Genomic DNA, 21,129 nt, shown 5'->3' on the forward strand with positions numbered 1-21,129 from the left:
GTGGAGAATACTTACAAAGTGAATGTTGTAAAACACAAGTGTGTTTACATTAGAAAAACCAATAACAGACTGGTTAACAGCCAGTCAAGGCGTGGAAGAAAATAAGAGACCTGTTCATCCACTCCAGACCAGCCTACAGTCTTGAATATCAAAACGCTCTTCGGTGGTTTTACCTCTTTTGTGACAAACCTGTTTCCAAGTAAGCTTTAGACCAAGAATTTTTCACCAAAACTATCAGAGGATCACTTAAACAATAATTTGAATAATCGTTTGAAAAGACATTATTCTGGATGGAATGAAATAAAGCAAACTTTTTCCAATACGCAATTTGCAATAAATTATTCAATCACCTCTAATCAAAAGTGCATAGCCTGAAGGAGAGTAAAGAAAAATATCTCAAAGCAGCAATTAATGTTATATTAATGAAAGGAACCATGTGTGACAAGTGAACAAAAGGAACTTTCCCGGAAACCCTCGTACGTTCTTGTTCTGCTTTGGAGAACAAATGATTTAGATATTAATTTCTTTGACAAGGAGCATTTGCTTCCAGGTCATCCAGCTGCTTGGTGGTCAGAAAACAGGAACAACGTGACAAGAGAAGGGACAACCTCGTTGCCCCCTTCTGTAAGCGAGGTTTAATTTAGCTGATGAAGCCCTCATCCCTTCCTGCCCTGTGGAAGCCCTCTGCCATCTGGCCATCATGTCACACTATGTAGCTGGCACCCAGAGTTTAGATAACGCTTTCTGCTTTATGAACGGGACGGAGAAAAGGGCAGCAGCAAAGGGGTTTGAACTCTCAACAACAGACAGCATTCATGACCCTCTTCTGGCCTTGCTCTCATGCCTCGGCGAAGAGACGAAACCTCTGTAACCCCTGCAAGCGCACGTGCAACCCCGCAGCACCTCCTCCCCTTCCTCCCTCCCGTGTGAGACAGTTCAGCACGTCTGGTCTCTGCTCGTAAATGGCCGCAGGATGGCTGAGGCTCTGCTTTTTAGTATGCGTGCTATCGCTGGAAGCATTTCCCGAGGCAGTCAAACCACGAGCAATTAGCTGACTTTGTTAGCCCCGCTATGACTCCGACCTGAAAGCACAGAAAAGAGGAGAAGAAGCCACTGACAATTTTTGTGTTCTTCTCTTGATGCACCTGGGAAGGAAATATCGAGTCACCAGGATTCACTAGATATTCAAAGAGACCTTTTCAATTTTTTTTTTTAGCAATGTTATAGCCTTTTCTTATTTTGCTCTATTTTGAAAGCATAATCAGCTAGGACCTAATTCTGCAGCGCATATAAAAGACTGCTGAATCTGGGGCCAGTTACTCCTCTGAAGAATAGCTACGGTACCAAGAATCAGCTTCACTTGAAATACTGTCATTAGCCAGGTAGAGCATATAGATGGACATAGCTGACATATTTTGAAGACAAGTAACACCCTCCTTCCTTTCTGTCCACCATAATATTTGGAAAGCTAACTTTTGTTCCTTTACCTTGACTCAAATTTCCTCAGGCCAAAATGAAATCAAAGTTCAATCAAGGAAGAGACAGCAAGCAGGAGAAAGGGGTACGTACTGTTAAACGTGGTCTCAAGTTACCCAAATACCCAGGGCAGGACCAGAACGCAGGTCAGAATTAACACGAGGGCGTGGAAAGTCTGTGTTTTCATGCAAAAACTGGAAAATGATCAACACATTCTTTTCTCTAATTCATCACCATAAAGCCAGTACTACAACACTCAAAGAAGTGTCTCAGATACATCAGGGGTGTTTTACAGAAGGACCTGGTAAGCCACCAGACACAGTGGCGTTGGTGTCAGGACAAGTCTAAGTGGGGAAAAACAGGAAACTGAAAACAAGTACACTAAAGCAGTGATTTTTAAAGCACGTTACACCCCTGACTGAAAGGTACCATTCAGAATTACAGCAGCACTTCTTCCTTACTTTTTAATCACTGACCACTAAATGAGCAGCTTTTAATCTATTTTAGCCAGCAGAGAAGCCATTCTGTGAAGCCTTGACAAAACTTTCCAGTCTTCCCAGTACTTTGCCCATTTTCAGCAAGCCCATGAAGGGAAAGAGCCATCCAGCCATCACCCCGCTAAAAGCAGAGAGCTGCTTTTTAGTTATGCGTTGGACAAGAAAGAAGTTGTTACCCAAAGGTCAACTTGTTAAACATTTGTCCTAGGAAATACCGTTTAAGACCCTAAAGTGACTTTGTCCAACGACTGCTTTGCGGGCGGGACACTGCTACTGCCGGCAATACTGCAACCGCTCCAAAAACACCACACTGGAAAAAACAAGTCCCAACCTCCAGCCAAATGCCAGGTAAAAACTCCCCTTCCAGAGCCTTACAGAGATGGCAGAAATGGCTTGATAATGTTTAGGAGGAGCCACTGAACTGGTGGTTTCACTGGTGCACAAACTTCTCCCCCAGATGTCACACCACTGCACTACTCCAAACCAAAGTAGGCATTGACCTAAAAAAGGATCCTCTGGATCCATGATGTTCCCTTTTCCAAACCTAAACCAGACAGTCCTGTAATGTTCCAGCCCATTTTCTAAAATGAATAATTACATTCTTCAGAGCTTTGCCATATAATTATAGACACCTTTAGAGAAACCAGATATCCTTGTAGGTTTGGATTAAACCACTTGCAGAATGTTTGCACAGAGTACAGTTATCTCCTCTATTGTTAAACCCAAATAAAGGTTCACATAAAAAGAATTTTAAAAACCTACTCTTTTTTTTTAAGGACAATCTATGTGGGGATCTTCAAGGATTCTGAAAACCCAAGAGAAATACAGACATTTAAAAGAGTACAATTAAGAAGTGAACACAGCATTGCCAAAAGTATCCCTATTTTACTGACACAGTACATGCAAATGAGAACACTGCATCCTTGTTTCTTCAAGGCAAAAAACCCCTTCATGGTAGATGAAAGGAGTTTCTAAATTATAGCTATAAGTTTTTAGCAAGAGTTCACAAGGTTTCCTTCCTTAAGTAGTGTTTAGATAAGGTGCTTTAAAACAGAAATTCACCCTTTCTCAGGTTCAAACAAGATCACAGTTTCCTGTCACTCCAAATTTCTCTGTACCTCTGTCAAACCACCACGGCTTGTTCTCAGCAGCGAGAGCTCATCACCAACTAACAACCCGGCCGGTGGCTCGCACACAAGGTAGGATCATCAGGACACTTCACACGTGCGAAACGTAGCACGTCCTTGGGTGGGAAGGCAGGTAGAGTTAAGAGTAAAGAAAATAAGGGGGAACAACGTCCGTGCAAGGCCATCCGGATAATAAGTGGTGGTCTCCCTAACATTTGTTGCCGTATCCATACACTTGAAAAGCAAAACTACCTGCCAGAAATGAATTGCCACACCGGGTGACCAGTTCACCTTAATTACCACTATACAGGGCCAAGAAAGAAATCTGTGGCAGTGTCAGCAAGGTCTCATGTCGTGCTTGACAAGAAGAGCTGTAGAAGGTTGTACGTCCACCTCTCCCTATTTCTGAGTCGTAGTTTCGCCCCGTCAGTCAAGTGGGAGAACGGTGGGGTGCCCAGGTCCGCAGCCTTCGGCAGTAAGAGGTGGAGGGCTGAGGTTTACGGGGAAGCTGCTCACTTTTCATTGGAGTAATCCTGCCTGCTTCCAAGCAGGTTTCAGAAAAATCTCAGCGTTCTGCTGAACAGCTTTAACGGGATTACCTTTAAGGCTTCTCTAATAAGTGGTGTTATTAAGTTGCCCGGCTCATACAGAGACTTAGGCATAACCACTGGCACTCCCCCTTTTTCCTGGTTTTGTTACAAATTGGAATTACTGTCTACGTGGTGTTGGGTTTCGTGTTTTAAAGAGGATTGGGTTAGGGGAAAATCTTTTGGGTAAAGCCCTTTTTAAAATTTTGCCCGTGTTAAAAAATCCCTTTCTTTCAGCCTACAGAACATGTCCTAAAAGGGATTAGAAATGCCGTTCGGTGCAAATCTGCCAGGAAGTCCAAATCAAGGTTTCACAGATCAAACATGTTACAAATGATTGCAAAGGCCTAAGATTTTGCAGGAAAAAGAAAATTATCTCAGATTTCTGAAGTCAGTCTCAAAGTCCAGTAGAGAGGGCAGAGTTTGAAATGATGTAATCCTTTCAGCCTTTCAAGGTGAGTCATTTAACAAAATATTTATACTTAAATCACTCTCTTTTTTTAAAAGTGAATGCACTTAGGGAGCATTGACTAGAATGTTTTGAACTTGATGGAAAGTCTCTCCAAAAGTGACTGAAAAAAAGACTATTAAATTCAAGATGTTCTTGAGTCAATCCTTTTAAAATAAAGGAAAAATACATGTGGTACCCTAAGACCAAAACACATTACGATAACATGAATGAGGAATTGTTAAAACACTCTAAAGGTGTCTACTTCGAATAGTTTCATGTGGCATTGCTGAAAGAGGCAGAGCTGTTGATTACTTCAAAAGCTTTTTTAAATTGAGTTTTGATTGCTAGGCTTACAGGAGAAGATGCTCTCTACGTAGTTACTGTCAGTTAAAGCTTTGGTAGGCATTTGGATGTGGAGACCAAAACCCCAAGGCAATGAGGTCTTAGGCGAATTTATACTTTTTTAACAAGTTATTTATTGCCTTAGAAGACAAGGAACACGGATTTTTCGTTAGGGTCTCCATCCTGATACGTGGGACCTCATATGAAGCTGGAACTTCAAGTGGGAGAATGCTAATACAGCACAAGAAACCTGTGTGGGCTTTGTTTTTCACGTGGGAAATAGCACAGATGAGTTTTAAAACTGCAATAAAAGTAACTGGGCAATTGCCAAGACTTGTAGTCATGACCTCAGGATTTCACTCACTGAGCAAATACCCTCGAAACTCCCATTATGGTTTGTGAATCAGCTGCTGTCTTACTTTCTTAGAGATATCATCACTACAAATAAAAATGTTGAATCCCTGGGGAGATGAGAAGATTCTGGTCTCTGTTCTCAGGGACTTTTGTTTTCTGGGGTGTGCATTGGGATTCCTGCTCTATTTCTTGGAAATGGAGAAAAGGGCCTCGGGATTTGCTACGCCGAGCAGCCTCCTGTTTTCTCCATATACACCTGACCTTCCCTAACTGCCTCGTAGAAGGAGGAGTTCAAAACACAAGAAACCACACTCTGGCAGCTCTCTACCTTCTGCTCAGCATTTTATGCTGTGAGGAGTTTCATTGCTGTTAGTGGGACTTCTCATGCAGAAAGCTGTTTTTCAGTATCTCCAGTGCCATCGAAATCTCACCCTACATATACCTGGTGACGTATAAAGTAACCTGTGCATTATTAGTTCAGCTTAAAGATGCCAATAATCAAGGAAAAACATTCTGAAACCGTGTGATTCTGAGACTTCAGGACACATTTAAGCTACTTCATCACTTTACGCAGCATACGGTGAAATCATTCTTTTTCCAGTTGCGTTGGAAAATCTATTCATGCCCAGGTTTTCTGTGTTTTTCTAGTGACTCCCAATGGACATTACCAAACCAGCATCACTGCTGAATTTCCAGGCAAAGATATGGGGCCCTGAGGTAAAACGGAGCTGCTCAAGAGAACAAGTGCTTTTTTTGGGATGACTCCTTTCAAAACAGCATTATTACTATATTTGAAAGATCAAAGAACTGTTATCCATGATTCATTTTTCCCTGACTTCTCAATATGTATATTTAAATAAACAAATAGTGGAAGACCATGAAAAAATAGAAACATAATTAGTAAAATTATCATAAGCACCTAGGGAACTTGGGTCCTAAGGAACTACACCCCACTTTAAAGAATGATTTATACATCGTGAGCACACTAAACCCCATCTTCAACAATTATTTGTTTGTTCAACAATTATATGCTTGTGATTCAAATAAATTTTCATCAGTTGACCTGTGTTTCTAAATGGATGGTACAAGCACTGAGTCATTTCTGAAAGCAGTTCAACTTTTCCACTCAATAATCTAAGTATATTTTGGGACACAAAGTTTTATAGACCTCTCAGATATTTAAGCACCTTTGTTGCACATACTGCCATAGAGAGAACATTACAGTTGTTAATTTTTTGGGCATGTTAGGAGTATTGTGGCAAGAAAAAGGTTATATTTACTTGCAGAGGTAAATGGAGAACCTTTTTATATTAGGCGATACTTTCTCCCAAGGGGAAAAAGCTGGCTATGATGAAGTGAAGCTGGGGACAACCACTGGCTGTGATAAATGAATATACAGAGATGGAAAAGGAAGAGCTTCTTGCTAAAAATTCTTCTGTTGTAATTCAAAGTGTCGGGATGCAAAACTCAGCAAGACCATTTTAATATCTGACCAAGTTTAGGATGCTCTGAATGACCTTTCTCACTCTTTTTTTCTTTGAGAGGATGGAAAGTTACAAGTATAAGTAATAGAAATGTCTTTCACCAAAAGGAGTCTTAGTCCTTTTTTAGACATACTAAAAATTCCCCTCTCTGTTCCTCACAACCCGTTTACATTCCTAATCTTCATGTGGTGCCCATTAACAGAGCATAAATATGGAATGTTAAATCTCTGAGTATCTCAAGCTATCTACAGCACTGAAGGATTCGGGAAAAATTAAACAAGAGAGTAGGCAGACTTCCAGAAATAACACAGCTTTAACAAACACACGAAATATTTATAGAACATGTAAAGAACAAAGGAAATGCAGCATTTCCTCCACGTACAATTTCTCTCAGTGTTTCAGGAACACTAGTCCCCTTCCAAGTTGCAACTCCAAGGAGAGGGACCACAGCTAATACACCTAATAAACTCTCCTGGATTAACCTGATTGTGTCATGAACACACATTCCAGTGACATATCAATTGCAATCCATGACTGCTTTGTTACTTTAGCTGAGTTTTTGAAAAAGGAATCCTACGGTAAATCTTTTGGCCGCAGATAGGTGAGGCTTACTGGTAGCAAAACCTGCAGTGGTGAAGTAATCGCATATCGCATTTTGTAACCACATGATGTTAACTGAGTGTGCAAAGTATCTGTCGCTGTAACAGCAAATAGTGGGGTAGTGTAACCTATAGGAAAAAAAAAAAGCATGACCAGTGTCTCATTCAGATACCTTGGGCCACACAGCATTCCTGTAATTAATGGACAGAAAAATATCGCAGAGGGCATTCTAACATTGAATCTGTAGGTTGGTCTCACCCAGTATGGTGTGTGTAGGACTGCTCAGTCCATTTTAAAATGGGATATTACAAAATAGCAGGCACTTTAGAGAAAGTTTAGATGTAGGGTTGGAAGACAAAAAGGACAGTTATGGGTCCAGGGACTCAACCTGATTGTCATTTCCACTGTCAAAAATTTAGCAATCTTCAGGATGATTTTGAATATTTATCTTAATGCCAAAGTTTCCAGATTCAAAGAATCACAGAATCACAGAATCACTAAGGTTGGAAAGGACCTTCAAGATCATCAAGTCCAACCGTCAACCCAACACCACCGTGTCCCCTAAACCATGTCCTGAAGCGCCACATCCACACATTTTTTGAACACCTCCAGAGATGGTGACTCCACCTCCTCCCTGGGCAGCCTGTTCCAATGCCTGACCACCCTCTCGGTGAAGAAATTTTTCCTGATATCCAATCTAAACTTCCCCTGGCGCAACTTGAGGCCATTTCCTCTCATCCTATTGCTGGTTACTTGGGAGAAGAGCCCAACACCCACCTCGCCACATCCCCCTTTCAGGTAGTTTAAGAGAGCGATAAGGTCTCCCCTCAGCCTCCTCTTCTCCAGACTGAACAACTTTTATTTAGTCTGAGAACATTTTTAATAATTAAGCTTTTGTACTTCAAGATTTAAGCCATGATCTATGAGAGATGCAGATAAGGCCAATTGTGGAAAGTAAGTGACCTTACATTTGCATGCAGCAGAATTCTTGCTCTGCCTCCAGTAGTGCTTGTGGTGGGATGTGGAGTACCGCAGCAAAGGTACCTCAATTCAAGACTGAAAAACAATGTACACCCATTTTTGCATCTGTTAAATGAGGCATTGGAAAGTCAAGCAAGGCTAGTTTTAAGGACACTTAGTGGCAGAACAGAAGAAAGCCTAGATTGTCTTCTCAGTTATGTAGTTCCTTAAAGTAGATATTTGGATAGCAAATAAAATGGAATCCTGGGGTGAGGGGGGAGAGCCCCAAGCCGGAGCTCAGGGTTGGAAGAAAGTTTTCTTCAGGGTGTATGGAGGGAGCCCACTGCTCTTGATGATGAAGGAGGATGAAGTTGAAGTCCTTTAGGGTGCTTCTCTGAAGCTTGCCTATAGTTTCAAAGGCTCACCAACCCAGATTCCTACAAGCTTATCCAACACCACGGGGAGCTGGAGATGACTGTCACGTATGCGTGAGAGGATTAGCTGTAGATAGCTCTTCTGCCCGTGCCTCCCTCTCACCTGACAAGGCAGGTCTACTTATAACAGATTAACTTTCAGGCAAAGCAGTTGCCCAGCTTCGGATGAGTTATGATGCTAGGTTTAAACAGTGTGGCAGTTTCTTCTCAGGCCACTTAATGGCTTAACTATATTGTCTAGGCACTGCCTGAGACATGGAAAAAGAATCTCATTTCCACATTAGAAGTATCCCTACAATAATGAACCAGGCCAATGTGAAGTCTTATTCTTACAAGCACAGGAGAACAAAAGCCTATTTTTAATTTTTTTTTCTAATTTTTATTTTAAGGCAAGAAAAAGCACACACCAAAGGAAAAGCCATGGCCTCTACAAATGTTCGCTCTCCTGGTAAAGCAAAAACTGAAGGCAAAAGTGTTCTTCTCTCCCAAATAATAACCCAGGACAATCAACGAGTGATAGAAAAGGACCCTAAGACTGGTTTTGTCAAATAGAGACTCTTGCATGAGGAGGTTGGAGCTAGTGAGCTTCTCCCAGTGCTTATTGCTGAGCCAGTGGTCTGTGCTGAGCCATCTGAAAATCCATATATAGCTGTGGCTGTTCAAAGCTTAAGTGTCACATCAGAGCTTTCTTAAAATTCCTGATCTCAAAAAAACCCAGCCAAAAAAGGAAAAAAGGTAGAAAACTTGAGCCAAAAGCTGACCTGCACTGAAAAGTTTGAGCTTCTTTTTAATATATCTAAAAATGAATATGGAAATAATTACAACAAATAACTGTGATTTTTCACGTAAGCCAAAGATTATACACACACATGCTTACGAATCTCTCTTGCCTGGGCTAATGGAAATCTTTAGGCAGCTTTAATTTAGCTGCTGTTAACATTCCTGCTACAACAGAGTCAAGTGCAAAGTGCACTGTAAATACTAGAGCTGTTTATAACCTGAAGGGCAAATTCAAATCCTGTTTAATTTCCTTACCGTTTTTCATAAAACAGTCATTTCAAGAATAGAAGCATGATGTGCAAACATAGCAAATCTCTCACTTTTATCATCACATCAGAACAAAACAGTCCTCTTATCCAGCTTCGCTACCATTTTTGGAAGCAAGAGAAGATTTTATTCCTAGTGCCGGAGAGGGACTCCTGACAATCCAGAGCTGCCCAGGCTTAACAACAACAACAACAAAAAGTGTTTTTCAGATTTCACAGATGATTTGTTTTAGTATTTCTTGGCACTGAAAACCATGAGTGGCTGCTCATCACGTTACCCTGGCTAATTGGAAAGGCACCACAGCAGCATTGTGGCTGGTGGTACCGGAGGTTTGTTGGCACTTGAGAGCAGGAGAACCCAAGGGACCCCGCAGAGAAGTCAACACTTTCTTGACAGGGAGCTTGCTAAAAATAAGCGGTTGTGCACTTTCGCAGAGATCCAGGCCTAGCTGTGAATGATTCATGCACATGGAGAGGAGCCAGCTTTGCTGGATGCATTAGGTCGTTGCAATTAGCTCATGAGCTGCACTCGTGCTGAATGGTACAAGCATGTTCTGGAAAAAGGAGATATAGGTGGAAATAATTTGATATCATTTTCACTCTGAGAGACCATGGAACGTTTAGGATGTTTGATGATAATATCTAATCTACTGTGGGATTTATAGACAGTCTTAGCACAAGTCTAAAAAACCAGGACCAAAGCAGAAGATAGAACAAAAGATAAACCTTCATTACTGAACATATATTTAAGTTGCATCCTGCAAACAAACTTCAGACAAAGCATGGAAATCTATTATTAAAAAACTAGTGAAAATCTTGGGCCGAACCGGGATTGTGGGTGCTTCCTACGTCTAAAGTAACTCCATTAACTTCTGTCTGGCTCAGAGAAGCAGAGCTGGAAAGAAAATAATCTGTAGGAGATAAATTATCATTTCCAGCTCTTTCTTTTCCATGCTGTCTGTGATTAAACTATATTTAGGTGAAAATAGGGCCTTTTGTATCCAATTCTCAGTTGTTCCTCTCTGTGATGCCCCTGTGAGGTCACAGCCTATCGTTATGATGACACTCTCTGTTGCCATGGCAACATGTCTGCATGCCAGGACTGGGAACTCTCGGAATGGGACCACTTGAGAGAGGTTTGGTTATGAGGGTTAAAGCCCTTATTTAGCCACTGGTGGTACTGAAAAACAGCAAACGTAGCAAGAAAAATGATGTGTGAAGACGGAATTATCTGCAGAAATACGTTCTGCAAATTTACCTCTACAGAAAAAGCCCCTGGTAATTTGTTATTAATGGGGTTTTTGCATGTAGTTCATGCTTTTGAAATGAGAGAAGGAATCCATCGCTGTCTTGGAAACATATGTTTCATTTCTGAAACTTCCAAATCTTTGAACTGCTTGGATAACAGCACATGTCAGGATGGAAATTCCTTTGAGGTTCCCTGCTCTCGTCCCTTCCTAGAGCCTGGAGCGGGGGAAGAGAGCCAGGAGAAGCAAGCCTTCCTTCAGGCGGCGCCCGCACTTCTGCCGTGCAGGGCTGCCATTTGCCAGTTTGGATTATTTAGGGGTAGTAACTCCCACGGGGTGTCAGACCCTTTGCAGGCAGGGTCTGCAAGAAGGACCGCAGAATCGTAGAGTGGTTGGGGTTGGAAGGGACCTTTACAGGCCATCTAGTCCCACCCCCCTGCAGGGAGCAGGGACATCTTCACCCAGAGCAGGTTGCTCAGAGCCCCGTCCAGCCTGACCATGATTGTTTCCAGGGATGGGGCATCCACCACCTCTCTGGGCAACCTGCGCCAGGGTTTCACCACCCTCACTGGGAAAAATGTCTTCCTTAGATCTGGTCTACATCTGCCCTCCTTAAGTTTAAAACCATTACCCCTTGTCCTACTGCAACAGGCCCTGCTAAAGAGTCTGTCCCCTCCTTTCTTACAGGTCCCCCGTTTAAGCCCTGGCAGCTGCAGTAAGGTCTCCCCGGAGCCTTCTCTCCTCCGGGCTGAACCCCCCCCAGCTCTCCCGGCCTGTTCCTCACAGCAGAGGGGCTCCATCCCTCTGCTCACCTTGGTGGCCTCCCTGGACCCTTTCCCTTTCCCCGCCAAGCAGGATGGCTCCCGCTGCCCCGGAGCACCGCGGGGCGGGTGGCTCTCGGGAAGCGGTGGTGCTGCCGTTGTCGGCACCGAAGGAGCGCGCCGGTCGGCCATGAGCCCGCAACGTCGCCTTGCTCCCGGAAAAGAACCAGGAAACCCGAACGCCACGCGCCGGTTTTCGACGGCTACCCTCTCAGCCCGGGTCGCGCGTGCGGCGTGGGTTCAGGCGGTATTTTTTTTTTTTATTTAAATGTATTATTCGAGGAAATAATTGTTGGAAAGCCGCGGCTCCTTCCTCGCCTGAGCTGCGGCCGCCGCCGCCCTGCGCGGGCAGCGCCGGCACGGGCAGAAGCAGCAGCAGCTTGCTCGATGGGCCGGAGAACACCGAGGACAGGGTGCTGCCCGCCTCTTTCAAACAGGCAGATCTGTTCGAGGCTATTAAGCAGCTACTCCGAGGCCTGAGGTACCAGCATCTGACCGGGATATTTTAAAACAGAGTGACTGGAAGGAATAATCGCAGCAGGGAGCTTGCAGGATGGCTAATGCCTTGAAATGAGCTATGCTGGAGAAACTGGAAATAGGGCTATAATAATGTTTTATACTGTACTTACTTTTATGATCCCTGCATAGCGTATTAGAAGCGGCTGTGACATTTTTGAACACGGGGAAAATGTGATGGACCCATTTATTAAAGCGGGTTAAGAGCCCCAGGTGGTCTGGAGATTTAAAGACCAGGAAATACCGGAGACAAATGAGAAAACAGGATGATCTAAGCCATGCCAGTTGAAACAGATTTTGTTGATAAGGCACAGTCATACATCTTACAATCTAAGATGGATATGTCATGGTAGGGACAGCATTACTGAACGTATTACGGGCGATAATTACCTCTTTCCAGAGGTTATATGCCCTCTCCACACAGATTCACTAACCCTTGCTATACCCTGCTGGAAAACCTGCGATTTTTAAAAAGCACAGGCAGACCTGGGATTTTTATATCCCACAGTTACGAAGTCATAATAATTCATAGACTTCATGTGAGAGTGTTTCCTTGCCTGGAATTGAACCCCGAGGAGTCTCAGCACATTCAGATCAACATAAAAACATGGAGCCGAGTTCTGCCTTCATCATAATACACGGATGTTGCCGCTGAATACTGAAAATCGGGCTTTCCTCTTTCTATCAGTCATATTCTGTGGGAAACACACACGAAAGAGAGAGGCTTTATAATGTGTTTTAGTCCATCACGCATCTGTAGCTCATCTTGCTCTGGAAGCCTACGTGTTTTGCCGTATTACTGGACTTTATCCAGCCTGATAACAGAATTTCATCATTTATACGTATTACTCAGGGAACCGTTAAGCAAGACGATTGAGAACGCCTGCAGAGAACTTGCACATGATCTCCACATACCTGAGCTGAAACAAATCCGAGCGAAAACTGCTGCAAAATTCAGACAGCGGAATACACGCAAACCCTACGTACGTCAACCGGTTTCAGAGCTGGTTTTGTAGGGCCACGGCACCGTGCTGGGTTTTATGCTGTTGCACTCAGCCAAGAGTTCTGGGTAAACACCGGCAGAAAGGCTAGTATCCGGCCAAACTGCAGGCAGCGGGGAAGCTGCCACCCACTTCAATGAGGCCGTGACTTCACCGCAAATATCTTAACTGCCTACGCATGCGCAACGCCGCCGCACAAATCACAGCCTATAGTCCGCCCCGCGGCGCATCTGCTGGCCGCTCTCTCTCTGTTTGCAAACAGACTCAGAGCAGCGTCACCTACACGAGTTTTCATTAAGTGGGTCAGCAAGGGACCTTTATCACTCCCACGTGCAATAGGTATCAGCGAGACGCTCAGAATGCCCAGCCGGGCGCTCGTTTTTGTACTCTCTGGGAACGGCAGTGCCTGGCTGATAGCTGATAAATAAAGCCTGGTTACAGCGGAGTGAGTCTCCTCGAAACACAGAATCTCCGTTTGACCAGGAAGATGTGGGAGCTTCAGCTCCTAGTCAGGATGAGAAGCGGAATCCCTGAAATTCATCGAAGAATTCTGAGAAAAACATTAACTACAAAAGCGTGTAACTGTGTGAATACAGTGGGGCTGCCCCAAACCCACAAACCCAGCAGCTCCAGGGACACCTCCCATTGGAACTAGCCTGAAACTGCTGTCCCTGGAAGCCCAGGATGCAGGGTAGCCCACCAGATACGGTGCCAACAGAGAAGTCCACCCCGGGCACTCACCTTTTGAACCCAGGTGGCATTTTGATCAGTATTTCAATGGAAATTCATCCCTTGACCAAAAATCACTTTTGTTCTGAATAACTTCAAGAAATTAGTTTTCACACGCACATTGCACCAAATTATTTCTCTCTCAGAAAAAAATGGTTCTAGAGGTAATTTCTTCTGAAAGTACTTGTATATTCGATTTACACCACTGAGAAATGCAGAATCAAACCCTCTTATAAATTACTGCTGTTTAGTAATTGCTTGCTGAGATAATACAACAGTTATATTCCTTCCAGACATTTTAAACCAGCTGCTCAGATATTGCAATTTCATACTAGAGCAGTCTGTGCAGGTCCTGGCAAATAGACTCATGTTCTGGATGACCAAAAAGCTTCTTGGTTTTCTCTCTGTCAAGACTACCTTGTTCACAACAGGCAAAAATAAACCCTCTGCCCTCTTAGTGCTGGGAACTTGCTATGAGTTTAACCCTCTACCTGTCAGGAAGAATTACTACATTAATCATCTCACGTTTTTTCGAGCGAGTAAGTGCTTGCTGATAATAGTAAGGCAAGATATTCGTGCTAAAACACTGCGGGTGTCATAAAGCGTTCTATAGAATTGGACAAGAAAATGAAAGTACAATCAAAATAAATAACCAGTAGCAATGCAAACAATTTAGATAACGAGCATGTTTTAAACCTCAGCATATTCATCTTCTAAGTTCATAATAGCATATTTTTAATACGGGTGAGTGTCCTGAGTAGTTCTGCAGGCCGGATTCTGTGAGATAGAAACCTACCCAAACTGAGATTTGCAGATTTACGTAGCAGAGGTTTGGTCTCCCCCAAACGCCAATAACTTAATTTACTGCAGGGGCGTTGCAGAAATGGGCATCCACGGGGTGGGGGGAAGGAAATCAGGTTGCCCGTGCAGCACCTGTGTGCTGATTCTAAGTCTGTGGCTGGCGATTCTATTAACCGACCACATATTAATACAATTTTATACAAATTAAATACAATCTATACTAATGATATTTTAATATAGTCTTTAAATGAAGCTATAAGGATTGTGGGAAATAGCAGCAGAAACTCTCTCTTCTGTTTTGCCAAAAGGAAACCAAACTTGTTGCTATTTAGTTTTACCAGGTCCCTTTTAACCTTATTTACATTTTAACCAGAACTTTACTACTTGCAGTCATGCCAGGTGGCCTGCTAATCCTAAATACCTTAAATGCACGTAGCAAAATTTACCATTTAAATGAACAGAGAAGAGTGCTTAAAAGAAACTGAAGCACTATTACCAGCCTGTTACCAAAGAGGATAAACGACACTTCTGAGAAGCAAAATGCACAAACCTAACCCAGCCTTCCATAATCCCCCAGTCATCCCCTTTCTACGAAGGCAGGCTGGGAGAGAAGGGAATTAGATGCCTTTCTGCTGGAAGTCAATGAGAGTTGGGTGATTAACCCTTTGCTTCCCTCTTGCACCAACAGCACCTAGAGCAGGAAGGCATGTTTTCTTCGGTTACCCACAGATGGGGGGGCGAATTTGCACCACTGAGACTCTCTGATCAAATGCGAAGAAGTCACCTCAATGTCTCAATGACTCCTGCTATTGCTTTATTAGGAGTCGATGAGGCTGACAAATATCAGCCTTGGCTGATATTGTGGCAGTAACTTACGCTGTCGCTATCATTTCATGCAGTCAACCAAACTGTGGTCTGACAGCCGCAGGTTAAGGCCACTACTGATTGCTAGTTGTCTCAGTGACCACCAGCTAATGATGCCAAATTTCACCCTCACAGTAATGATTTCATAGCTCAGGCTACAATTTATTCATTTTTATATGCCCAGTTCTGGCATATAGAAGAGAGAGACACGTAAGGTCAAAACGAGCTAACCTTGCCATGTTAGATGCCCTCAACATTTTCCATCCTATAATTGTTTCCTCATTTTCAGAATATCTTTTGACGTTTAAATCATTAAAAGCATGAGTATGGTGGTGCTGAAACTGAGCTTACTGTCCTGGCTAATAAAGTGATAGTCAAGCCCACAAGACACATGAAAGGAGCCCCTTTCCAAGGGACTGTGTGGACATGACCTGGAAGAGATGATTCTTTCAAGACTTTCTCTGCTCTCCTGAACCACAACAAACCTTCTAAGACTCTTCAAACATATAACAAGCTTAATAAGGACAATCTCCAATCATCCTATTAAGAATAGCTGAGTGCCTGTTGGAAGAATGAACAAAGCTTTAACATACCTTAAGGACAGAGATTATGGAAAGTAGATCTTTAATCCCTAAAGAAGACACTACAAGCAACAGAAAGCAGTGAAAAGTCTTGCTTTTCCCTGAATTCTTCACTGGGAGCACAGGCTCAGCAACAAGCAGCATGGAAATAGAAAAAAGGACTTTAATTCATAAGGATCCTCCCGTAAGAGTCCTTATACAGGAAGGGGAAACAAAGACAAGGAAGAATTTCACTTTCTAAATCATCTTTGGCCCCTCTTTATAGCTTTGAGGAGCAATAAAAAGCTGTCCAAAAGGAGGACAGCAAGAAAAACCCCTTTTTTAATTTTCCAATAACCACTGGGAAATAAAATAATAATATTCTATTATTATATTTACATAATAATAATAATAACAACCACAACCATTTCACAGTTCCTCCTCACTCAATGACACTCCAACGGTCCCAACAGAGAATGAAACCCTTCCTAGGTTTCATTCATGAAACCCTGAAACTCCTCTTCCCTGGCTAATCCATAGCTGAGTTTGTTGATTCACTTTTTTCTGCTGCTGCTGCACAGCTCCGGTACAAGAAGCATCCTAGCATTTACTATTACAAAACACTCTTTGAAATAGCCTTAACCAAGGATTAAAAAACAAACAAACAAACAAACAAACAAACCAACACCCCCCCCCCAAAAAAATTTTTTTAAGCTTTGCTGGCTCCCAAATTTTTTGAAAGATTGATCTTTTTAAGAATGTCCACTGAAGTTGGTAGGAACAAAGATGCCGCTTAGATATTTCACTTTCGTGCTCAGACCCAAATAGCTGTGTTAATTATAACGCATATAACAATTTAAACAATACTAACAAAAAAAAGTTCAAAATCGTTCCATGTCAGGCAATCAAAACCTTGTGAATTCCTTGAAAAAAACCCCAAACAAGGATAAATACAGCCCAACAGCGGTGAGGGAACGACTATTAGAACTACGTGCTTTTGTTAGTCAGATTTAGAGAACTTTTCTTGCCTGAACATAAAAGCACAAGTTCCTCCCATTTTTAGCAATTCAGTACAACGAAACCAAGAGCGCCAATACTACAACCTCTGGCAAGACAAAACAAGAAGGAAAATTTCCTAATTGTGCCACAGGCTTGTGCAGTCCAAACCTATACCATACCTGGTGTCAGAAAAGGGAAAGACCAGAGCTACAAGAAATCTATCTTACCGAGATCCAAAATTCTGAGGCCAAAGCCTAGGGTAGGCAAGGCCAACTATGCTGACTGGGTTGAATGTTAAGCTAAATTTAAATGTTTCCCAAGAGGTTAGAATGACCTGTGGAAGGTTCAGTGATATTATTATGATTTAAAACAATATATCTGCATTCTGGACATCATTCCTTCGGGATATGTAGTGCTGGCTGATTACAGAGACTGCAGCTGGATGCTGCCACTTTGAAATATCCACGCACTTGGAGCCAGTAAAAATGCAATCAGCTAAAGAGTCTCTCATACGATATTGGGAATGTAATCCATGACTTAGGTTTCCAGGACAACACAACCAAAAATACCATGTATCAATTGCAGAAGAAAATGGTAAACGTTCCCATTTGCTTAACTTCATTTGCCTTTAAGGGTTAGGCATATAAACTGGATTCAAACAAAAAGTAACTGAAGGCTACAGGATGATTTCTTCAAAATATGAAGCAGTATTTTCTATGAGTTTTTCTGTAGAGGTATGAGGAGGGTGGGTCCTTTGCTCACTCCTAACAATTTGCATCAGCTGTTAACCAATTCAGCTGCAGCCTGCAAATAAACTGTAGCTAAATATGGATCAAAAGTTTTCATCTGCTTTGAAAGATCTGTCCTGGGTGCGTGGTCTCATACTGAATCAATTAGTTGGAAATTGCAGCCCTCACGTCTCTTTATGCCTTCTGATTTACACCTAAAAGTAAACCACCGCTCTGTATGCCTCTAGAAAATGACGAGTTTATAATGCAAAAGTCTTATGCCCCCTTACATATATAAATATCTACGTCCCCAAAACCTAGTGGTAGGCGGAAGAAAAACGATGGCTTTTCCTCTGACCTGCGAGGTCTTGGATCGGGTCACGTGCTCAGCCCCAGATCCATCCAGCCCTAAATACTTGCCCACCTCAACAACTCACAAGGCAGAAAATACATTTGAGGTAAACTCACGCTCCAGGGCCAGACAGCATAAAAATACTCAGACCTGAATTTCGTGACTGTCACGTTATTGGTAACTGTAGAAGATTCGTATGCTCTTCTTTACAATAATAGCGTAATTGTCCTCTTCTTATTATCTGATAATTTATGGTGCAATTGCAATAGTCGCTAATGTGGTGTCTCGAAGTGCAGTTTAACACCTGACAAAACAGCTTCAAGAGGTGCTTTGGGTCTAAATCCAATATAAACAACATAGGCTGCCATTTAATGCTTAGAAACATTTACACCATAAACATTAACAATGAAGTCCTTTCACTCTCCTTTGGACATTGCTTTAAAAAGCATGCTGCTTTTGATGTTCCTGGAAGTGACAGAAATAATACGCAATTTAAGACACCCGTTCAAGATACGTTCTTTGTATTCAAGAATTTTTTTAAGGGGTCAGTTTTCATGATTACCATCTTCTTTTGGAAGAACGGTTTGGAATATTAGATTTTGATCATCGTTCAGTAATACTTCTTTTTAATTAGTCTTCCCAGTTTCATTGTCACAAATATCTAGAAATCTATTATAAGCAGGTGAACAATGCAAAATCATTTCCGTTGTAAACTTAATTTCTCTCCACCTTTTCCGTTTATGTGTCATGAATCAATAGAGCCATTGCCAGTTCTTATATCTTCCAAATGTTTTCCATACTTAATTGTTGATCTAGCGTTCTATTGTGAATAGATCACTGCATCTGCTCAAGTCTCTGAAATGTAACTTGTACCGATGGGTGAGAGGGGCCCAAGGTGTAATTCTCTTTTGCTGACTGATTAGATACCACTTCCAAATAATTTTCTGGATACAAGCAATTACTATGAACTCACACTTTGTCTCCCACAATTATTCTGTAATATCTGCTTTAAATTCCATTGCTCTCCTTAAACTGGGGGGCTGAGGAAAGGGATTCCCACAGCAGAGGGATTCAGGCATAGCCAGAGATGATTAGTCTAAAAGCCGAGCACAAGAATTACCATTCAGGTCTGACTTTGATACTTCTTCAGATATTTAGTTGTGGAAATTGTTCAGCCACTGAATACCAACTGCTCTAGAAGTTCCCCCCCGTCAGACTACCACGGAATGGAGGCTGGTGTGGAAGGCAGCATGGGTTAAAGCAGCCTAACCAACAGAAAAGCAACTAATAACCAGCAGGTTTTATTTCTATAAACACAGATTAGTGCCAACGGGTGACTTCATGTCTACGGAAAAGTTTAAATATTTTTGCCTAAATTAAGCCTTGGAGATCTTATTTGAAGTGATGTTTTCTAAAACACTTAGTCGGGCAACCGGAGTTGGGCCATGGATGGGGTAAGTCAGTCCCGCGTAGAAGCGAAGTCGCGCCGAAGCGAGGACGCGGCGCGTTGGCGGCAGCGAGGCTGGCGCGGGGGCGCGGGGGCGCGGGGGCGCGGGGGCGCGGGGGCGCGGGGGCGCGGGGGCGCGGGGGCGCGGGGGCGCGGGGGCGCGGGGGCGCGGGGGCGCGGGGGCGCGGGGGCGCGGGGGCGCGGGGGCGCGTCTCTCAGACGCCACCGGTACAACCGCCCCGCGAGGCGCAGCGGGGACGCCTAAACGCCTCCTTTCCCTGTTAGCCATAGCCCTCGGTTTTCTGCTGAGGAAGAGGAAACCGCGCTGGGACGCGGATCCAAAACGTGCGGCAGTTTCCCTGGAGAGGCGGCAGAGTTCAGGCCGGGATTGCCGAGCCCCGAGGGGATGGCGCTCCCCGAGTCTCCCCTGCGGAGAGCCTGGCCCCCCGCCCCCCGGCCGAGCAACGCTCCCGGTCTTGCCGGGTGCTGACGGGTCGTGTTCTGCTCTTGCACGGGAGGGACTTCTCCGCTCCTGCTCGGAAGAAACCCCGCTGCTTCCAGCTCAGTCTGGCACCGCTCCACCGGCTCAGTCAGCCGAACCCACGGCGTGCCTGGTGGGGTGCTCAGAGAACTTCGGCTAAATTGCCTGAAATCCCCCGCCTCTGCGTTGCAATCCCAGGTCCGGGTGTCACTTCAGAGCCGCCCACTTCTTGCGGTAGCTTATCTATCAGACCGACCCTGGCAGAGGCGCTCTCGGCGCCATGAAACTCCTGCTGCCGCTCCCCTGGAAGTCGGAGGCCCGTGGGCCCGCCCCGGCTCCCCGCCGGCCCGCTTCGCACGCTCTGGGCGAGCTCCTCTCCCCGCGCCCGGCGCGCTGCCCCGCTCTGCAGCCGCCCCGGCTCGCAGCTCCCAGCCGGCTCCCCCGGAGGAGGGCTGCCGGGGGAACGGAGGCCCCATCCGCCGGCAGCCCCGCTTGCCGGGAGCCTGTGGTCTCGGGCTCTGCCGCCCGGGGAGAGCCCACCGGGCACCTTCCTTCCCAGCTGAAGACCCACAGCTCCAGGACGGCCAGCGAGCTTCCCCTCCCCTAAGGCGCCGCTCCCTTCCGCGGAGAATTCCGAGGTGTTTGGGTTTAGGTTTGGGCCGGAACGGCACCGAAATGATCAGGCTGAAAGTCCCCCCAAAAGCCGATCGCGTTCCTTTAGCCCTGCCCGAGACCGACAGGCAGGCGGGAGTCAGCCACGGCTGCGCCGGGTTCGCCCGGGCCAGCCGCTCTGCCGGCAGCCCTGTTGGGGAACAGCCCAAAGAAAGCCGGGGCAGGTCAGGAAGGAAGAGCTGCCAGGCATGGAGGTGCAGGAGGAGGCTATTTTTTGCCCCCCCCCCCCCTTTTTTTAATACATTACTCTTCCCAATAAGAAAAAGCTCTGCAGCAGCTACTGAGACTCCTTCAGAAATGCAGCCAGAGTGCAAAATACCAGAACTACAGCTCCTTCCCACACACCCTCCCCCAGAACATCCCCCCCAGATTTGAATGCATTCAAACTAGGAATGCAATTCAGGCAAAATATAATTTCTTGGTATCTGATCCACTCTCAGTAAGAGAGGTTAATCCTCCCTTCCCCCAAGCTATTTTCTCCTCTAAGCTTCTTATCACCTTCTACACCATCCTCAATGTGAAGACACAGTTTTTGTACCTCTCTAAAGTTTGC

The sequence above is a fragment of the Phaethon aethereus genome, assembly GCF_964289735.1.
Source record: "Phaethon aethereus genome assembly, chromosome: 4".
NCBI classification, from domain to species: Eukaryota; Metazoa; Chordata; class Aves; order Phaethontiformes; family Phaethontidae; genus Phaethon; species Phaethon aethereus.